At 37.4% G+C, this 21373-nt stretch overlaps 1 pseudogene; it reads right to left on the bottom strand.

Annotated features, from left to right (window-relative positions):
• Positions 1-2594: 2594 nt before the first annotated feature.
• LOC101044168 (melanoma inhibitory activity protein 2-like) lies at positions 2595-7884 on the bottom strand (annotated as a pseudogene).
• Positions 7885-21373: the final 13489 nt, after the last annotated feature.

The following is a 21373-nucleotide window of genomic DNA, read 5'->3' as shown; positions in this document are numbered from 1 at the left end:
AGACAGGAAGAGCTGAGATGATGTAGACAATAAAGAGATTCATTTAATTCAATCAAGTAGTGAAGTAATCTGGGATGGGACTTGCAGACTCAAATCAGACAGAAAAATTAGATAATGCTCAATGTGAATCTGGGGCATGTATATTGGAAGATCACACCATTTGAATAAAAAATAAATTGCCCATACACGTCAGTGATGAGGAGAAAATCCTACCTAAGACCAATCCAAATTATGTGGCCAGTGAGCACCCTCAGTATGCTGGGATAGTTACCTTGATTTGCAAGAGAGAATACCCTGGATATTCTTATAATAATCAAAACATGTCCTTGATAGGCACAGGGCCAACACATGGAATTGTGGGGAAGCTGTGCAGCACCCAACTATAGGATGTGCCTCTTTCATACTAGTTAATATGAAGGTTGTCCCAGAGTTGTTTAGGAAACCGTCTATGCAGTCATATATAGACAACTTCATGAACAAGTACCTTTTTCTCCAGGAAGAATACTAATACTTTTGTGTTAAGATAAGAATAAATATTTATTATCAATGGTTTAATCTTGATATAGTTACTATTTAAAGCATTTGTAATATTGAAGAGAATTTGGCATATTAGAATAACTAAAAAAATTAAGACTTAGAATACTTATAGTTAGAATAACTAAAAAACCAGTAGAAACCACCTAGCTGATTCAAACTGGCAAAGTCTGAGGAAGGTTAGTGAAGGGACCATGAAAAGGGGTTAACTATTCCGAAGCTAGTGACAGTAGCAAGCTCCTCTCCAGGTTTGAGGAGCATGAAGAAGGGGTCATTGCTGGAACCCAGAGGCAGAGGAGGGCTGTCTGGAGGCCCCCTGGGCAAAACTGCAACTTTTAAAGGTTGCAGTCAGCCAGAAGTGATCCTGAAGAGGAAAGCCAGGAAATACAGACCCAGACCTCACTCTCTCAAATGTTTTCCCTGTTCTCATTGACTGAACAGGAACCTGACACCAGAGAACAAAGAGTTCTTCCTGGTGTAATGTATGTGTATCAGGACAAAGTGCACAGTGGAAGGGGTAGAAGGGGAACATGAACAGGCAAGCAGAACACAGCCAAGCTGTTTTGCACCTCAGGATTGGCTCTTGTCCTCCGTCTTGGAAAAGGCTTGTACCTCCAAATAGAAAACATGTGAAATATCAGCGTATGGTGTTGCTAACTCATGTGTGCCCCTACATGGAAAACATTTGCCACTATCAACATGCTTCATAGTAGTCAGCAGGGAGAGAAAGGGGAGGGGAGAATAAATGAACATAAACACTAGCTAGTACGTCCCTGTTTAGGCAGCTGCTCACAGACCTAAGGTGGTGATCACAGCTGCCTTCCTTTGTGACCATTTCATGTTTACCCCACTCTTTACTAGCACTTTCCGTAAACAAAGTCATTTGCCTGGGAGATTTGCATCTTTGGTGGTCTTTCTATTGAGTTGGCACAGTATTTTCATTGACCAGAACTGTCAGGCAAAGGAAGTCTAAGAGGTAGTCCAGTACTATGCATTCCCTGGCACTCTTTCTCGCCATGATACAACAGCAACATGGTACCCTTCTGGTAACCGGATGCAAGGAGTTAAATGGCTCCTTCTTTCCAGGAGTTTGAACAGCCAGTCAATCCATTAGCCAGTGCTCATGGATCAGTATAGAACCAGGTCATTTTTCTTTCCAAACAAATTGGACAACTAGACATTCTGTTCAAAATTCTGCACAACAGGAAGTCTTGCCCTCACCTCTGCCTTTCAGGAGCACAGAGAAGCAGTGGTCATCCATTTTTGGCTGGTGCTAACAGGTATGAACAGCAACACATTGTTTTTTGGCTGTGAATGAGCCATGGGGAACTCCCCTTGAGATAATAGGTAAATGTTTTAATCTGGGTTTTCCAGAGAAACAGAATTAATAGGATATGTCTATCTACCTATATACACACATACATATGTATGTGTGCGTGTATAGAGAGAGAGAGAGACTGGCTTTTGCAATTATGGAGACTGAGAAGTCCTATGATCTGCCGTCAGCAAGTTGGAGACCCAGGAAAGCCAGTGGTGTAATTCCATCTGAGTCCAAAGGCCCGGGAACTAGAAAAGCCAATGGTATAAAATTCTGGTCTAAGGGCAGGAGAAAATGAGATGGGATGTCCCAGTTTAAGCATTTAACCAGAAAAAACGGGCAGGGTTGGGGACAGGAATTCCCTTTTCCTCTGACCTCGTGTTCTGTTCAGGCCCTCAGGGATTAAATGATGCGCACCCATATTATGGAAGGCAGTCTACTGAGTTCACAGACTGAAACGCTAGTGTCCTCCAGAAGCATCCTCACAGACACTCTCAGAAATAATGTTTAAGGAACTCCGCCAAGATGGCCGAGTAGGAACGGCTCCGGAGCCCAGTTTCCAGCGAGAGCCACGCAGAGGGCCAGTGATCGCGGCGTTTCCAACCAAGGTACCAGGTGCATCTCAACGGGACTGGTTGGACAGTGGGTGTAGCCCAAGGAGGGCAAATTGAGGCAGGGTGGGGCACTGCTTCACCCCAGAAGTGCAACGGGTGGGAGGGCCCTCCCTCCCGTGCAACAGAGGCTACTGGGGACGCGTCCCACCACCCCTGAGCTCCCGTTTGAATGCTGCGCTTCTCCCACAGTCTTTGTGCCCCACAGACCAAGAGAGTCCCGCTGACAGTGGAGTGAACGGTTCTGTCTTGCTGCCATTCGAGGAGACACTGAGGTATGAAAACAGACAAACAAAAAACAACCTCCTATCTCCAGCTCGGTGTCTGCCCAAATGACCAGCCAGATCTGTGCCTGAAACCCAGGGCTCTGGTGGAGTAGGCACTAGAGGGAATCTCCTGGACTGCCGGTTGCAAAGACCATGGGAAAATGCAGTATCTGGGCTGGAGTGGACTGTTCCTCCTGATACAAGCTCCCATGGCTTCCCTTGGCAAGGGGAGGGAAATGCCCCAACCCCTGCACTTCCTGGGCGAGGCAACGCCACACCTTGCTTCAGTTCACCCTACATGGGTGAACTGTTCAACCATTCCCAATGAGATGAACCGGGTACCTCAGTTGGAAATGCAATAGTCACCTGCCTTCTATGTGGATCTCGTTGGGAGCTGCAGACTAGAGCTATTCCTATTCAGCCATGTTGCCAGTGGGCTGGGAAAAAAAAAAAACTTTTTAAAGAGAAGCTGCTTTATTAATTATTCATTCATTCATTCATTCATTCATTCTTTCTTTCTTTCTTTAGAGACACAGTCTCACTCTGTTGCCCAGGCTTGAGTGCAGTGGTGCAATCTCAGCTCACTGCAGCCTCTGCCTCCCAGGTTCAAGTGATTCTTCAGTTTCAGTCTTCCAGAGTGGCTGGGATTACAGCTGTGCATCACCAAACTTGGCAAACTTTTGTATTTTTAGTAGAGACTTGGGTTTTGCCATACTGGCCAGGCTGGTCTCGAACTCCTGGCCTCAAGTGATCCTTCTGCCTCAGCCTCCCAAAGTGCTGGGATTGCATGCATGAGCCACCTCGTCTGGCCCAAGTGTTGGAAAATCTTAATATTACCTTGTGGAGTCTTTGAGTAGGGTTTTTTTTTATTTAAATTTTTATTGGGCTGGTTAGGCAATGCCATAACATGAAAGTAAATGATGCAATCATATTTTGCCTTCCAAGTTTTGGAAATTTTTTTCTGACCAAAGCTCATCCCAATTTACAGTCCTCACTGGTCACATGTGAAAGGGCCTGTTTGGCCCCTTGTGATTACTATTATGTCTTAAAAATGTTTTCAATTTAATAGATACAAATGAAATCTCATAAGTTTAATTAATGCAACTGAACATTTCTCTCACAGTCTCATGGAACATTTATTGTTCTTTTTAAAAAATATATCAATATCTTTGCTCATTTTTCTGCTGGTGTATTTGTATTAGTCTTTTCCTAATTGATTCATGTTTTTGATCTATTCCTACCAAATTTTTTCTTAAATTACATATTTATATTTTCTTCTATTTTTATTGCCTTGACATTTTTATTTTTTCATTTACTTTTTCTTCTTTCATCTCATTTTTTAAAATGAATTTTTAGAGCAGTTTGAGGTTTGCAGAAGAATTGAACAGAAAGTATAGAGTTCCCATATACCCTTTTCCTGCCCCACCCACATACAGTTTCCCCTATTATTAACATCTGGCATTCGTGCGGCGTATCTGGTACAATTGGTGAGCCAATGCTGATACATTATTATCAATTAAACTCGTAGTTCACATTAGGGTTTGAATTATGTAGGCTGTGAGTTTTTTTAATAGAAAAACTAGCTGATTTTATTATCAATGCCAAACAAGTCTTTAAATCAAGTAAAATGTATTTAATTCCCCATAAAGTTACTTTCACATTTGTCTGCAACCACAGTAAATACAGTTCTTGGAATAAAGACACAGCCTTTGGAATTCAAAGCCTCCCCACCTGCAAGATTACATATATAAAACTCCGACTATTGTTTATATATTGGTGGATTAGTTAATCAAATGAAAAGTTATACTATCTAGAATAAAATGGAAATAATTTACTCATAAGATTCATATTTAAACAATCTTTATTTACAGAATACTAGCCTGGAATTATAATGCCATTAAGCTTCCATTTTAGCAAAAGTGTAAGTAAAGTAAATATAAGTAACAGTTATACAGTAAGAGCAGTTAATTTAAATTGAAAATAATATCAGTCAAAATCATTTTTGAAGAGAGCAAAAAATATTGTGAAGTTTCTTGCTGTGGTCCTGGATGTTCAGTAGCAGGCTCATTTGAAGGTGGACTCAGCCCTGAAGGACTCACTTCTGGAGTGGAGGTGGGAGGAAAAATCCAGGTCTTGGGGAAGGTGAGGAGGAAAACTCCTCGGTGGATACACGTTTCTCACTGTTCAATTAGGTTGGTAAAAGACGTTTTATAACTTTGAGAACCTGCACTGTGCCCTAATAAATCATTAAGTTTATAACTTCCATTACCTATTCTTTTATTTGAAAATTGACACCAGAATAATTACTTGATCTAACAAACTAATTTTTACAACATTGAGAAAAGTGTACCTCTCCAAATACAGATGATTAGAGGAAATATCACTAATTTTTAATGTAATTTTTGTCCTATCTTAACACTTCTTTTTAAAAATAGGAATTATTTTAAAATATATGAAACTTACTGGAAAAATAATTTTTCTTTCATTATCAGAGTCCTTCTCAAAGAACATTTTCATGTAATACAATTTTCACCAAACTTAAAATTCACCTCAGTGATTCTCAATTCTGATTTGATGTTATACTAAAACATATCCAGTTTTATCAAAGACCACCTTAAAATTCCTCCAAACAGAATTCATTTTAATTCACTTTAAACTTTAAAAAGAGAGAAGAAACAAGGGAAGGAATGACTAGATGAGACATTCATAGGCAAAGCCTTGTGTTTGGTAACCACATATTTCTTCTGCAGAACCCTGTAGCTCAAAACGGTGAAGTATGAATATAAAAACAATATATTACTCCCTTTGCTTATGTGAAGGTTTAAAAGAATTCAGTAAATCCAACAATTAGGTTTAATGTAATAAATACATTTTAAGTTTTAGATAAGAATAACTACATCAGAACTACTTGTGAAAAAAGATTTTAAAAAATATAGCCAGTAATTTTAACGCTAGAATATAAATTTTAATTATTTTAACTAACGGCAAGAATAACAAGTTGTGACCAAATAAGATACAGATAATTTTAGTTTTATAAGACCTGCAAAAAGTCAATTATATCCTTGACTACCAAAATACAGATATAATTCTGTATTAAGATGAATCAAGTTGAAACTTTATTATATTCCACTTATAGCTGGCTGCCTTCCCAATTCAGAAAAGTAATAGTAAACTCACAGAATGCTAGAAAAGATTTTCCTCCACTGTGTTATTACATGAACAGATAGTAAAATTAGTATCTCTGATTAATAAACCACACTGAGCTTTAAAAAAAAATTTTAAAAACAAGCATACTTGCAAATGGAACATGTTGTGGACCTGGGAAATCCCTTGGTAGAAAATCATCTCCAGAAGCTCTCTTTTCCCACAGAGGTGGCAGGGTCCCAGTGTCAGAAGGACCCCTGTGAGAATGGGTTAACACATCAGAGCTTGATTCTCCTCTTTCATTGTTAATCTGATGGTCCAGTGGATTCTCTGAGCCTCCTGAGCCTCTTCCTCCTCTCCTTGTGAGCAAAGGTAAGAATCTGGGTGGACCCTCCAATGAAGTTGGAGGAGACAGAAAAGCTCTTGTTTCAGATGAAGGCCGACCCAATGGTGAGGGTCCATATGGGGAAGGCTCTCTGTGAAATGGTGTATTTGGAACATCCAGTGCATGCAGATTTTTTTCTATAAGTTAAAATTTAAACAGTAGTTCAGTTAATTTTTCTCTGTTGTGAGCATTTTCTTTTCTTAAATTATTGAGATTTCTTTCAGCAGCTCGAGCTGCAAACCAATTATCATGCGCTTCGTTCTCATAGGAAATGGTGCGCTTTTGATAATAATGCATCGTTCTCTCCAATTTTTCTTCAAGATCGTTGGCTCTCTTTCTATAGGTCTCTAGCTTTGCGGTGGCATGGCTGATCCTTTTGTCTACCTTAGAAAGTGTCTCTTCTGTCTCTATTGGCAATTTTCCTCTGTTGTTAATTTTCTGTAGAGTTTCATTTCATTTTCTTGATATGATTCAGTCATTACTTTAAGTTTCTGTTGAAGCGTCTGAGTCTCGCTTTCAAAATGTGTTTTCTGACTGCAAAGATGCTTGTTCAGTCTCAAGATTTGTAATACGTTCTGTAAGTTCTTCATTTTATCAACTTCAGATAACTGAATATTAATTTGGGTTCTTTCTCCTTCTAAGCTTTTGAAAGAAGCATTGAACTTAGCAGCATGAATCAGTTTCTTCAAAGCTCCTTTTCGAGGATGATCTAAGTACACACCATTTTCTGATTCACTGTTCAGTTCTGACTCCACATTGTCTTCATCCGTTCTGTCTTCTCCAAGCATAGCTGCCCAATCTTTCATCTTCAGCAAGTGTTCAGTCAGAGTCTTGAAGTGATTGTCTTTAGCACTGAGAACTTGTTCTGCGTGTACTTTGGAGTCTTCCAATGTTATTTTCTGTTTATTAAGTTCACTCACTTGTTCTTTCCACACTTCAGCTTCTTGCAAAAGCTGTCTCTGGCTTTCCTGAAGTTGAGAATTTTCATCCAAAGCATCCTTTATTGCTGTGTTCAGTGGTTCTTCATTCATTGGAAATAAAGTCTTGGTCATTTTGGCTTCAGCTACTTGTGATTTGAGGGATTTTGACTCATCTTCTAGAGACTGTCTCCTTTTTGAAATATCCGCCATCAGTTCATTTTGTTCAGACTGTTTCAATTTCTCTTCTTGTAACTCTTTTACTAGACATAGTATTTCTTCCTCAAGTTCCACATTGGATCTGTTCAGCTTTTCCCAGGTTACCTCCAAGTTTTGTGCTTCTGTTGCCTCCTTCTCAAAGCTGGCGTCCTTTAAAGATGACTCCACTTCATGGCCTTTATACTCTTTTTGAATAATGCTCAGTTTTTCCAGTGGTTTACATTTTTCTTGAATCAGTGTGGAAAGTGTTTCAGCAAGCTTTTTCTCTCTTCCCAAATAAAGCCGACTCCTAACTGATCTAAAACCTCTCCACAAAAAAAAAGAGAACAGCAATAAATCCAAAAACAGCTGCCCCTATCACCCATTCCCATGGAAAACCGTAAGAATTAGAATCTGCTCCCATACTTTGACGCAGTGCTGCCACGACCCTGTGTGGCGCCTCCAGTACCAGCCTCAAGTATGGCTCAGGGGTAGCCTGGGGCTCCTCCATAGTGCCAAGTCTGCTCTGGTGGTCGCCGCAGTAACTGGGGCCTGTGGGGGTCACAACAAAGGCAGAGAACAGGCAGCCTTCTGTCTGGAACTTGAATCCACAGGGGGCAACTGTAGCAGACTACTGCAGAGCAGGCTGGGGGGGAGCTGGGAAATACTGGGGAGCTGCAAGATTCTGGGGGAGCTTGGGGGACTCAGGCACCCACAGGCCTCACTGGACCATGCTGCCTTTTTCTTTTTTATTTTTACTTTATTGTTAGAGATGGGTCTTGTCATGTTGTCCAGGTTGGTCTTGAACTCCTAGCCTCCAGGGATCCTCCCCACTTGGCCTCCCAAAGTGCTGGGATTACAAGCATGAGCCACAGTACCTGGCCTAAAATTTTTTTCCACTTCAGTACTTCCAAAATATCCTGATTAAACTGAGAATACATATTTTCTTAAGCAGGTATCAAGTGTAACAAAATATGTTAGGAAACTAATTTCTTAAAAGTTACTGTATTTCATCAAATCCAACATGCCGTTGATTCTAAAGCCCAGTGTACTACCAAGAAAAAAACAGATATTTTCAGTTAAAGACATGGTGTTTTTAACCATAAAAAAATTTAAGACATGTCGCAATTCAGGATATATTAAAATATAAGAAATATTGCATCTTAGGCTAGGAGCAGCAGCTCAGGCTTGTAATCCTAGCACTTTGGGAGGCCAAGGTGTGCAGATTGCCTGAGCTTAGGAGTTTGAGACTACTCTGCACAACATGATGAAATGACGTCTCTACCAAAATAAAAAATGTTAGCTAGATGTATTGGTGCACGCTTATATTCCCAGCTACTCGCAGGGCTGAGGCAGGAGAATGACTTGAATCTGGGAGGCAGAGGTTGCAGTGAGCCAAGATTGCACCACTGCACTCCAGCCCAGGCAGCAGTGCTAGACTCCATTTCAAAAAAAAAAAAAAAAAGAAAGAAAGAAAAAAGAAAATTTAAAAAAGCAATGGCAAAGATAACAGTAGAAATCAATTAAATAGAAAAATGCCCACCAGGAGGAAAAGGTATAAACCAAGGGTGGTACATTCGTGTGACAGAATTTTATTAACATCAAAAAGGAACCATTGATATGTGCATTAGTGAGGATAAATTTCAAAAATACTAGTTTTGGGTTTTTTTTTTTTTCCCCCAAAGAAAAGGCTAATTTTAATTACTTCAATAGCCAACTCAAAAATAAAATCTCTCTTTTTTTTAGGGAATCCTAATGAATGAAATAGATGATGCTGTTATCAGATATTGAAGAAATTAGACCTAACACATAAAATTGTGAAGCAAGGTAAGACAGTACTGATTTGAAATTATCTTTTACATTTAGATACATAATTAAAAATCTTTTAATTCAGAGCTCCAAGCATGAAATCCAGAAATGTCATGTTGTGTGCTTACTTCTTGGGATAAACTCACTACTTGGTGGAAAGAATCCACACTCTAACAAAGCAGCAAACCCAAACCACAAAACAGTTGTCGGCGTGAAGAAGCCAGTAACTTTGCATTTGCGTTTTTTAAATTATACTTTTAGTTCTGGGATACATGTGCAGAAAGTGCAGGTTTCTTTCATAGGCATACATGTGCCGTGGTGGTTTTCTGCACCTACTGACCTGTTCTCTAAGTTCCCTACCCTCGCCCCCGACCCCCAGCAGGCACTAGTGTGTGATGTCCCTTCCCTGTGACCATGTGTTCTAATTGTTCAACACCCACTTTTGAGTGAGAACATGTGGTGTTTAGTTTTCTGTTTCTGTGTTAGTTTGCTGAGGATGATGGCTTCCAGCTTCATCCATGTCCCTGCAAAGGACATTATTTCATTCCTTTTTGTGGCTACACAGTATTCCATAGTGTATATGTACCACATTTTCTTTATCCAGTCTATCATGGGTGGGCATTTGGGTTGGTTCTATGACTTTGCTATTGTAAGTAGTGCCTCAGTAAACATGCTTGTGCGTGTGTCTTTATAGTAGAATGATTTATATGCCTTTGGGTATATACCCAGTCATGGAGTTGCTGGGTCGAGTGGTATTTCTGGTTCTAGATCCTTGAGGAATTGCTATTCTGTCTTCCATAATGTTTGAACTTCCCACCAACAGTGTAAAAACTTGGCATTTTATATTTCCGTCTTCTAGTTCATTCCCAGCTATTCAGGATTTAGATTCCTGAAAGCTTCTTCAGAAATGAAAAATACAATTTTCGACAAATTATACCAGGCACAAAGAGTAGACATTGTATTATTCTATTTATGTAATGCTCAGGACGAGGCTAGCATGTCATGACGTAAGTCAGAAAATAGTACATGTAGAAATGTTGACAGGAAAAGAGGCATGAGGGCACTTTCCAGGTAGATGACAGTGTTCTGCATCCTGGACTAGAAGGTGCTTACAAATATGTATGTGAAGGTAAATATCAAACTATACCGCTAATATTTGTACATTTTACTGTTTATGAATTATACCTCAATTTAAAATAAAAACTCACTAGAATAGCCAGGCAACATTTTAGCAACATGTTTCACATTGGGGACATAGGAAATATATTAGAATTGTTCATATATAAGGATATATGTGTGGATGTGTTTGAGATACCTGTTAGATGAACAAGTGGGAATGCTGAACACATCATCAGTAATCATTTCAGCAGAGTCGCGAGAATGAAAACTAAATAAAATTGAGTTGAGAAGAAAATAGGAAGCTACTGAAGAGACAACAAATGCAAACAACATTTTGAGAAGTTTCATGATATGGGAGGGAAGAAATACTGGGAAAGGCATAAGAATGAGAAAAGAGAGGGAGAATTTTGTGAAAGGAAAGAGAACATTAATTTTTGGCTTGTAGCCTTCATACAGGTGAGACAGGTTGGGACCCTAGTGGAGGGTAAGAGTCGAGATAAGAGCAGGGACAATTTTCCACTGTCAAAGAAGAGAAACTATGATACATAGGCACAGATGCTGACAAGTTGACATATTTGCCCTTGGAAAGATTATGTAATTCTTATCTGGTGGCCACTTCTTTCTCAGTGAAGCATGAGATGAATTCATCAGCTGAGAGAGAAAGGAAAAGAACATGAGAGATTTGAGGAGAGAGAAGAAAATATAAAACAATCATGTGAGAATACAAAAGTAAATTTATTAGAGAAGTGTCAGACTTGTTGGCCCATTTGAGATCAGTAATCAGAAGTTTTAAATGATGCAGCGTTGTGTAGTTTTTTCAACAACATTCACCTGTCCTGGGCTGCATGTTGTTCTGGATGTAAGAGTTGGGTGTTCTATCATAGGATAATTTTAACCTTAATGGGCTACTCAGACAGTTAGGTGTTGAGTCACAAAATTAAGAACCAATTTTACTCTTCACCTCCATAATATATTAAATTTATTAACTTTACTAAGTGAGTCATCTTCACTCCATTTTAAAACTTGTTAGTTCTCTTTTTAAAGGGAAATGTAAAATAAAAGTGTCCGAAAACTGTTAGTTCGTCTTTTACGTCCAGGGAAGTTTTAAATTTGATTTTGTATTTTGAGTAAAAAAGACTAACTGTGTAATCCCAGAACTTTGGGAGGCCTAGGCGGGTGGATCATGAGGTCAGGAGATCAAGACCATCCTGGCCAAAATGGTGAAACCCCATCTCTACTAAAAAACACAAAAAAAAATTATCTGGGCGTGGTGATGCATGCCTGTAGTCCCAGCTACTTCGGAGGCTGAGGCAGGAAAACTGCTTGAACCCGGGAGGCAGAGGTTACCGTGAGCCAGGATCGTGCCACTGCACTCCAGCCTGGTGCCTGGCAACAGTGCAAGACTCAGTCACTCAAAAAAAAAAAAAAAAAAAAAAAAAAAAAAAAAAAAAAAAAAAAAAAAAAAAAAAAGGACTAACTAAAATGGAGTTTTAATGCTTTTTAACTATATATATACAGTAACATTTTAAACTTTGATATTTTCTTCAATGTGCTGGAATAGTGTCTATAAATTCAGTCCATGCCAGACATAGCAGAAGTGTGTAACATGAAAACAAAGCCATCTCAGAAGAAACTACGAGATGCTGTAAAACAGGAAAATTTGGGGGCCCAGTTTCACATAAATGTTCTGAACAAAAAATAAATTTTAGTGATAATTTAAATGACTGTTAACCATATGTAGAAGAAAAATATGGGACTCAGTTCTCAAAAAGCAGGAGAAAATGGGCAAAGAGAGGAACCAACATGTGGCAAGCCCTTACTTTGTCCCAAGCACTATGTCAAGCATATTCAACAGGATCCTATCATCCATGGCTATTACCCATGGTGCATCTCACCCAAGTGCAGAAAACTAGGTTTGTTCCTGAAAACTCTTGTCATTTATGTGAAAGCATAGTCTGATGTGCATTTTTCTTTATAATGCAGATGTACAAATCAACTCATTCCATTAACAATTATAAAAAGACCACAGATGCTTTTACCCAGAGAAGGAGGTGGAAAGATAAAAAATTTCTAATTTATTTCAATCACTATTTCCCACATAAAAATTCAGCTTAATCTGACATACACAGGTCCAACACACATATTAAAAAAACATTCAGTGTCACTAATAATCAGAGAAATGCAAATCAAAACCACACTGAGATATCATCTCACACCAGTCAGAATGGCTGTGATTAAAAAGTGAAAAAACAACAGATGCTGGCAGGGTTATAGGGAAAAGGGAAAACTTATACATTTCTCATGGGAATGTAAATTAGTTCAGCCATTGTGGAAAGCAGTGTGGTGATTTCTCAAAGAACTAAAAACAGAACTACCATTCAACCCAGCAATGCTATTACTGGGTATGTTCCCAAAGGAATATAAATCTTTCTACCATAAAGACACATGCACGTGTAAGTTCATTGCAGCACTGTTCACAACATGAAAGACTTGAAATCAACCTAAATGCCCATCAAAAGTAGACAGGATAAAGAAAATGTGGTACATACATGCCATGGAATACTATGCAGCCATACAAAAGAACAAGATCATATCCTTTGCAGCAACACAGATAGAGCTGGAGGCCATTATCCCAAATGAACTAACATAGGAATGAAAAACCAAATACGGCATGTTCCCACTTGTAAGTGAGAGCTAAACATTAAGAACACATGGACACAAAGAAAGGAACAGCAGGCACCAGGACCCACTTGAGTGAGGAGGGTGGGAGGAGGGAGAGAATCAAAAAAACTACCTTTCAGGCACTATGCTTATTACATGGGTGACAGAATAATCTGCACATCAAATCCCCATGATACACAATTTTCCTGCACAGATACCCATGAACCTGAAATAAATGTTTAAAAACATAAATAAAAATTCAGGTTAAGCTGCTTTGTTATATAACTTGAATTTGTTTGGGCCAATTCTTGCTTAAGTTTGTCTACATTGCATGACATACTACATATTTTACTTTAATAGCTATGCAGCTATTAAATTTTTTAAATGGAAACAAATGGAAAAATTAGGATATTATGTGGCTTGGTTGCTCTGAATAAAATACTTTGCTCCTTTTACAAGAAATCATAGTGGTAAACATGCCCTTTATAAAGCAGCAGTGTGTGTCTATTGTGAGAAGTACTTTAAGATCTTTTATATGAGGCTGACAGGAGTTTAGATATTAACTTTGTGCTGGTTTCTAAGATTCATAAAACCAGTCCATTGGCTGGGTGCAGTGGCTCGTGACTTTAATCCCAGCACTTTGGGAGGCTGAGGTGGGTGGATCACCTGAGGTCAGGAGTTTGAGACCAGCCTGGCCAACATGGTGAAACCCATCCTGTACTAAAAACACAAAAAATTACCAGGATGTAGTGGCAAATGCCTGTAATCCCAGCTACTTGGGAGGCTGAGGCAGGAGAATTGCTTTAACCCGGGAGGCGGAGGTTGCCGTGAGCCAAGATGGTGCCATCGCACTCCAGCCTGGGCAACAAGAGTCAAATTCAGCCTCAAAAAAAAAAAAAAAAAGTCAATTTTAGATAGAATTTTTTCTCAGCTGAAACTTGGTTATGAGTGTGTATGAGCGGCATCAACTAATGGATCTGTACTATATTTTTTAAATCTCTATATTTGACGTAAAAATGCATTCAATCCATTTCACTAAGACAAATTAGATTCAATATGTAAGCCCACTTGTTCTTCATCAAAGTTCTAAATTTTACAAATGATCGACATATCCTTCAACCAATTTGTAAACATATTAGCAATAAGATAACATGATTCATGGCTTTAGCAAGGTAAAATGGTTCAGCAAAGAATTTCTCAGAATATATTTTAGGGACCAGCAATCTTTGGCCATCATATTTTTGAAACTAAAAATCATCCCATTCTAGCTTGGGAATTGTCTTTTAGTAAGTGTACATGCTAACACCCCTGGAGATTTGAAAATAAACAAAGTATCACGTGGCCTATTATAGTTAATAATGGTAAGAGCTAAATTTTAAGATATTCAGGCGAGCCACAATGCATTGCAGTGGTTATGAACAACTTTGATGTTTAATACAACATATTCTAGGTGTATTTCAGAAAATTACATAGATACTAGAATTATTAATATTTATATTGATATAATGCTTTACAGTTAACAAAGTATTTGTTTCATAATTAATTCATTCGTCCCTCACAACCAGCCTATGGAGTAGATGTTGCCCTTCCCATTTTTTAGGATAACAACATAATTAGAAAGTTGTGAAATTAAGACTCAAACACACATACTCCACTTTCCGACTCCTAAGCCAAGTTTTTCTCCACTGAATTATTCTGAATCTCTATTGAGATGATAGCCTCCATCTGTACCCATGTATGAAAATATTGACGTAAGATTTGGATTCCAAAATCATTGGGAAGTCTATACAATGAAAACAGGAAGCCGCAAAGTTGCTATAACGTTGTGTGATGTGAGCAACCTATCTTAATATGGTAAGAGGCAAATTGTAATTGAAGACTATTTTTAGAGAATGGAAACGTGAGTTCTGCAAACTTAAAAATACTAGCATATAAAGGCTTTTTTCCTATATTACAGAGATGGTGGCAGAGACTTTAACTAAATGAACATGACACATGCCTCAGTAATAATTATGTCCTCAAACTGTTTCTTATTTATTTAACAAATATGTATTTAGTGCCTGGTCTTTTCAAAACACGTGCTTGATGTTAGAGTACAAAGGGAACAAAAATAATAATTTTAAAAGCAAACTTGTTTATTGGTGTATCTCTGGCAGTGTCCTAAGGGCTTTATATATAAATTAATAAATTTACCTGACATTTCAAAACTTATGTTCATTACAATTAATTTCCATTTATTACTCCACTCTTATAAATGGAGCAAAAAGATGGACAGAAATCAAAAGGACTGACACACAATCAAATGTACAGTGAGAACAATAATACAGCTGTGACCTGTAAGGGGCTGTGGTGGTCAGGGTTCTCCAGAGAAACAAGAAAAATAGACATATTTGTACAAAGAGAGAAAAAGATTTATTAGAAGAAATTGACTTACACAATTATGAAAGCTGAGAAATCCCATGATCTTCACCTGGCAAGCTATAGACCCAGGAGAGCTGATCTGAGTACCTCATGGCCCAGTCAGGTTGCTGTGTAAAATTAAACATCACAAGGAGAAAGAGCTTTGAACCTGTCCTGAATTCTGATTCATGTTCTATCACTAAGATCTTGGGAAAGTTAGTTAACCATTCTAAACTTAGAAACCTGACAGCTGTCATCTGGTGTTGGGAAAGTTTGTAAGATGATATATATAAAGTCCCTAGCAGTGCTAGGCCCATACTAGACAGGTATGGTACCCTGGCTCCCAATTAAATGCGCCTTCTCTAGCTGTTCTAAGACTTAATTTTGTATGAGAATCTTAAGTCCTTCAGGTATGGTGGTAGCCGAGAAAAAAGCATGAGAGGAAAACTATGGCAACCCCTCTGATGTGAGCCAAATGGCAGAGTGCATTTTCAGTGCAAGCGAATTCCCACTGTATGTCCTAACCTCTTTAAAAACTAAGTAGCTATTCAAAGAATTTTCTCAAGACACAAGAAAGTAGGTGTTTATATTTAAAAGCATTATAAGGAGTTGATAGCACTTGGAGTTACTGATTTAATGACACCTTATTTAATTAAGGAGTAGAGAAACTCATTGAAGGAGTCATAGATTACAGCTTATATTTAAGGGATAACTCCAGGCAAGAATTGCCTTTTTGCCCCTTTATCTCTGCTCCACTTATTTATTGAAATTTATACTTAAACATTATGGAAATATATACACCTAGGAAAAAGTAAAAGATCAACATCAAAGTTCTTAGTTTAAAAAGAGAGACCAAATTCACTAAGGATCTCAGAGTTGGTCTTCTTAGACTATGTGGAGACAAGAAAGAGAATAACAAAAATGTAAATAGCATGGGCCAGGTGGATAACCTCTATCTGCTAACTAGTCATTACAAACAAAACTATCATGGCCATAATATAGTTTGGTGGCCTGAGTCTCTGCAATGAGGTTGCTGCCTGGAAACAATGGGGTTTCACACCTGGGGCGACCATAGAAGCTGAGGTCTAGTACTCCCCGCCATCTACCAAATGAATTGAAATAAGAAAGGTCAAAGTCAAAGTCACATAGAAACAGCAGAAATTAAGTTTTCTCTTTCTTGAATTTGGAATTTGAGCAATCTCTTCCTGCAGAATGGATAACAATGTACTTTTACAATGTCAAAAAACGTAAGTTTCTGTTAATTTTGGAAAACATGATAGTATCATTTCATTAGGCACATCACAAACGAATCTCATTTTATAGTTGGCCATGAATATAGAAAAGCAATCTTTTACTTCTTCTCAGTAAGTCCTTTCACCTATGTGATTTCGAGGATTAGAATTCACTTTGAGATGATAAAATGTTATTGCACATGCGTGGCAGACATTACTAACTAACTTCTCAGCAATATAGGATTTCACTGTCCTTTGGTCACACAAGAGAATTATACCTTCCTGCCACCATGGCTAACTTGCTTTGGCCAATGAACTTGAACAAAGTGACATATGTCATTCTGGGTAAAAGTATTTAACTGCTGGCCCTCAGTGCCCCACTTCATTTTTTCCCATCTACCACAGGGGCAGAAGCCCCCAATAGCGTCGATCTGAATGACTAATGAGGAAGTCACTTCTGCTGATCCTCAATGGACATGGAGCAGGGGCAAAAATGTGAACTTCTATGGTTTTAAGCCATTGAAATATTGGAGGATGTTTATTACTACTGAATAGCATAATTTATTTTAACTAATTTAGATACGTAAAAGGACTCTTAAACCAGATATTTATTTTTGCACAATAATTTAAGGGAATTTGAGGATGGGAGTATATGTTCTTTCTTTGTTTCTTATATGTTGATATTGGACAGTCTCAAAGATGATAAATATGCTATAATAGAAGAAAGTGCCCATCTTGACACACATATGAACAAGTGTAGAAATCTCTTAAATTTCTGAAAACAAGCAACTTATGAAAAGACAAGTGTTGGGAAGGATTTGAAGAAATTGAAACCCTGTGAACTGTTGGTGGAAAGGTAAAATGGTGCAGCCACTACATAAGAAGGGATAACGGTACCTCAAAAAATTAGAAACACAAGCAGTATGTGATCTAGGTATTTGTCCAAAAGAATTGAAATTAGGGTCTTGAAGAGATTAGCACCCTGGTGATCATTGCTGCATTATTCCCAATACCTATGATATAGAAATATCTAAATGGCCATCAAAAGATAATAGATAAACTGTGGTACATGCAATGAAATATTATTCAGGCTTAAAAAGGATTTACAACGACATGGATGAACCTTGAAGACATTATGCTAAGCAAAATAAGCCAGTTACAGCAGGACAAATAGCACTTGATTTCACTTATATGAGGTATCTAAAAGAGTCAAACTCAGAATCAGAGAGTGGAAACGTGGTTATGGGAAATTGTTAATCTATGGGCATACACTTTTAATTGCGCAAAATTAAGATGTTCTAAAGATCTTCTATACAACACTGAACCTATAGTTAACTTATTAATAGTTAAGTGTTTTGATTGTAAATTTAAAATTTTGTTAAGAGAGTAGACCTCATGTTATGCCCTCTTACTACAATAAAATTTAAGATTTGTAAAATTTTAAAAGAAAGTATGCATCTTTGCTTATGGAGCTCTTAGATGCAGTGTTTCAGTCAATCTGAACACATTCCATCTAATATAATATGAGGATACTTCCTAAAGGTTATTTAAGAGAATTTTTTCCAGGTCGTAAAATGGCTACTGTTACATTGTTTTAAAAAGTAAGAATTCAGGCCAGGCATGGTGGCTCACACCTGTAATCCCAGCATGTTGGGAGGCTGAGGCAGGCAGATCACTTGAGGTCAGGAGTTCGAGACCAGCCTGGCCAAGATGGTGAAAACCTGTCTCTACTAAAAATACAAAAATTAGCTAGGTATGGTGGCAGGCACCTGTAGTCCCAGTTATTCGGGAGGCTGAGGCAGGAGAATTGCTGGAACCCCAGAGGCAGAGGTTGCAGTGAGCTAAGATAGTACCACTGCACTCCAGCCTGGGTGACAGAGTGACATTCTGTCTCAACAACAACAACAACAAAAAGAGAATTCATCAGAGTATAAGTAAAACAAAGCGTCTACCTTTCTACCACACCTGTTGTATTCCCTTCATTTGGTGTATGTGTGCGTATGAATCAATTTCATGTCTAGATTTTTCGACAATATTTCATCATGGGTATTTCTTAATGACAGTATTCTCTAAAATTATGTATTCATCTATGTATAACAGTAATAATAATAGTAACTACCATTCATTGAGCTCTGCTGTTGAGGAATTCTAGGTATTGTATACAGCACCTTACATATATTATCAGTTATTCCTTAGAATAGCCTTGTGTGGCAGGCATTTTTGAAGTAACTTGCTCAAGGGCATAATATTTGTTGGGAACTGAGATTCAAACCAGATCTGCATCCTCCAAGGCTGATGGTCTTAAGTACAATATTCTGTGGAATAAAACTTCATCGTTTAGGATATATCTAAATTTTCACAAAAACATCTGTACATAAATTCTGTATACATTTTAAGTATCTTCTTAGAATTGTCTGAAGTAGAATTAACAGTCTGAGGATTTCAGCATATGTAACATACTTGATATATATTACCAAATTGACCTTAAAGATTATATTAATTTATTTTCCAACCAGCAGTGAATGTGATTTTCATTTTACTTAGCCCCCAACAAAAAAAGTTTTTTGAAGTCTTTATTTTTCTATTGTAACCTATTATCTTATTTTTTAATTATTTTATGACTACTGAGTTCATATGTATATTTCATCTTTTCTTTCTCCAATGTCCTATTCACTCTGTTACCCATGTTTCTATGAATGAGCACATAGTTTACTTAATAATTTGCGAGCGTTTTTGTTGTCTTAAAGATAGGACACTTTTGTCAGTCATGTATATTGCAAATACTTCCCCAGTTTGCCTTCTAATTTTGAAGTTTTTTATGTAGTAAAATGTGTCAATATTTTATTTTATCTTTTTATTTTTGCTTTTAGGCTTGGAAAAGTTTTTATACTTTTAAATTTTCATAGCTTCTTAATTTTACTTTGAACTCTTTAAACTATCAGAAATTTATTTCAACAAAGGCATGAGGGAAAATGTATTGTTTTGTCCAAACGATGATGCTGTATTTCCTCTTTTACTTATTAAATGATCTTTCCATTCGTCATTAAGTTAAGATGCCACCTTTAGCTTAGTATAAATTTCTATATTTTTTAGAGTCTATTTCTTGCCTTTCTGTTCTACATCTGTGATTTATTCTTTTGTCCCTACTATGGTACATTAGTAACTGAAGTTTTATAATATGTTCAATATTTGCAAGTGAAAGTTCAATTTCACACAACATTTTTCTCTCTCAGAATGTTTTTGGACATTCTCATCTGTTTGTTCTTCGAGATGATTTTAGAAACAATTATGTCAAACCTGACAAAAAAAAGTCTGTGAATATTAAATTACATTAGACATACAAATTATTTTGCAGAGAATTATATTCTTCAAATAGCGGGTCTCCTGGGTATTCCAATAGTTCTTAAACCCTAAGTCATCCTATTCTAAATCAGGACTATTTTTATGAACTTGAAGCTTCCTAGGGAATATTTTGTAGTCCTGTCACCAGCCCTAATAAACGTGGCCATTGCCACATATGTCCCATTACAGCAAAGAATAGTAATAATAATTAAAACAGTAATGTTGGGGTTTTTAATCATCCAGGTTGGCTTCAGTGTCCTCTAACATTAAAATACAGAAACTCCATGCTCTTTTATGGCAAAGAAACTAGTAGGTAAATAATATATTAAAGCTAAAAATCTAAAGTCTATAAGCATTTATTTCTCAGTTTGGAAAATCTTGAAAGGAATTAGCAGTCTCCCTGTACTTTCTTCCACAGAGGAAACCGGGAAGTTTTCAATAGTATTTTTCATTTTCTCATCATCACTATAGTATCCTCTCCCATGGCCTTATGTAGTATACATATATTTATGAAATTTTCCCATCAAGCAACTTAAAATACATTTGCCTTATCCTGAGTCAGAGAGAACTCTAAAAAATTAGTAATACAGAATGGGATCTATAGCAGACACAGTTTCCCTGAGGAATAACTGCTATTGCCAAATCCATATAAAGAACTTTCCAAGGATTGGGGACCAAAAACGTCCAAGAATGAGTGAGCTGTCTGCTTTCCACATACCTCAAATCCCTGAGCAGCTTTGTGGGTATAGGACAGTGTACATATGGCTAGAAGCTCATTAAATTATTGTATAAAATGGCTTCAAATTTTAGACCACTATTATATATGTCTCTAGCAGAAAAAGAACTGTCTTGTGGTAAGGCTGGACTTATTAAAGGGTTTTCTGCTTTAATATGTACATAAAAGATGGTTCTGGAGTGAATAAGTTTGAAGAAGGCAGAGTTTAAGTTAAATAGGCCTCTTTACAATGGGATTTCTCAAGGTCTTTAATATACAAATGTGAAATTTTGCGACAGGAAGAATTTGTAGCACTTTCTGAACAACTGACACAGAATCCTTTTTTAAGGTGGTCACTAATGATCCAATGAAACTTTTCAGGAATACCAACTCTTGGGATAGAAGCCACATTAGAAATTTTTCTACTTTTCCACCAAATAATGACAGCTATTGCAATCATGCATTTGCCTGTAGAAAATAGAAATGTGATTACATGCTGGATTCATTAGTAGGTTTTCATCTCTGAATTTGGGTTCCAGACCCACCCCACCACTTACTGGCAACATGTGTCCTTACTTACTCAATCTCAGATTTCTCATGTATAAAATGAAGGAAATATCTCATAGAACTTGTACAAAGATTAAAATAACAAATATAAAAGTGACTTTTTAAACTGTAAAAAAGTCTATATATACTGTATTATGAATAAAACCTGTTTACCT

The sequence above is a fragment of the Saimiri boliviensis genome, chromosome 7, assembly GCF_048565385.1.
Source record: "Saimiri boliviensis isolate mSaiBol1 chromosome 7, mSaiBol1.pri, whole genome shotgun sequence".
NCBI classification, from domain to species: Eukaryota; Metazoa; Chordata; class Mammalia; order Primates; family Cebidae; genus Saimiri; species Saimiri boliviensis.
Note: the sequence above shows the minus strand (reverse complement) of the source record. Positions and strands in the feature narration are given on the sequence as shown.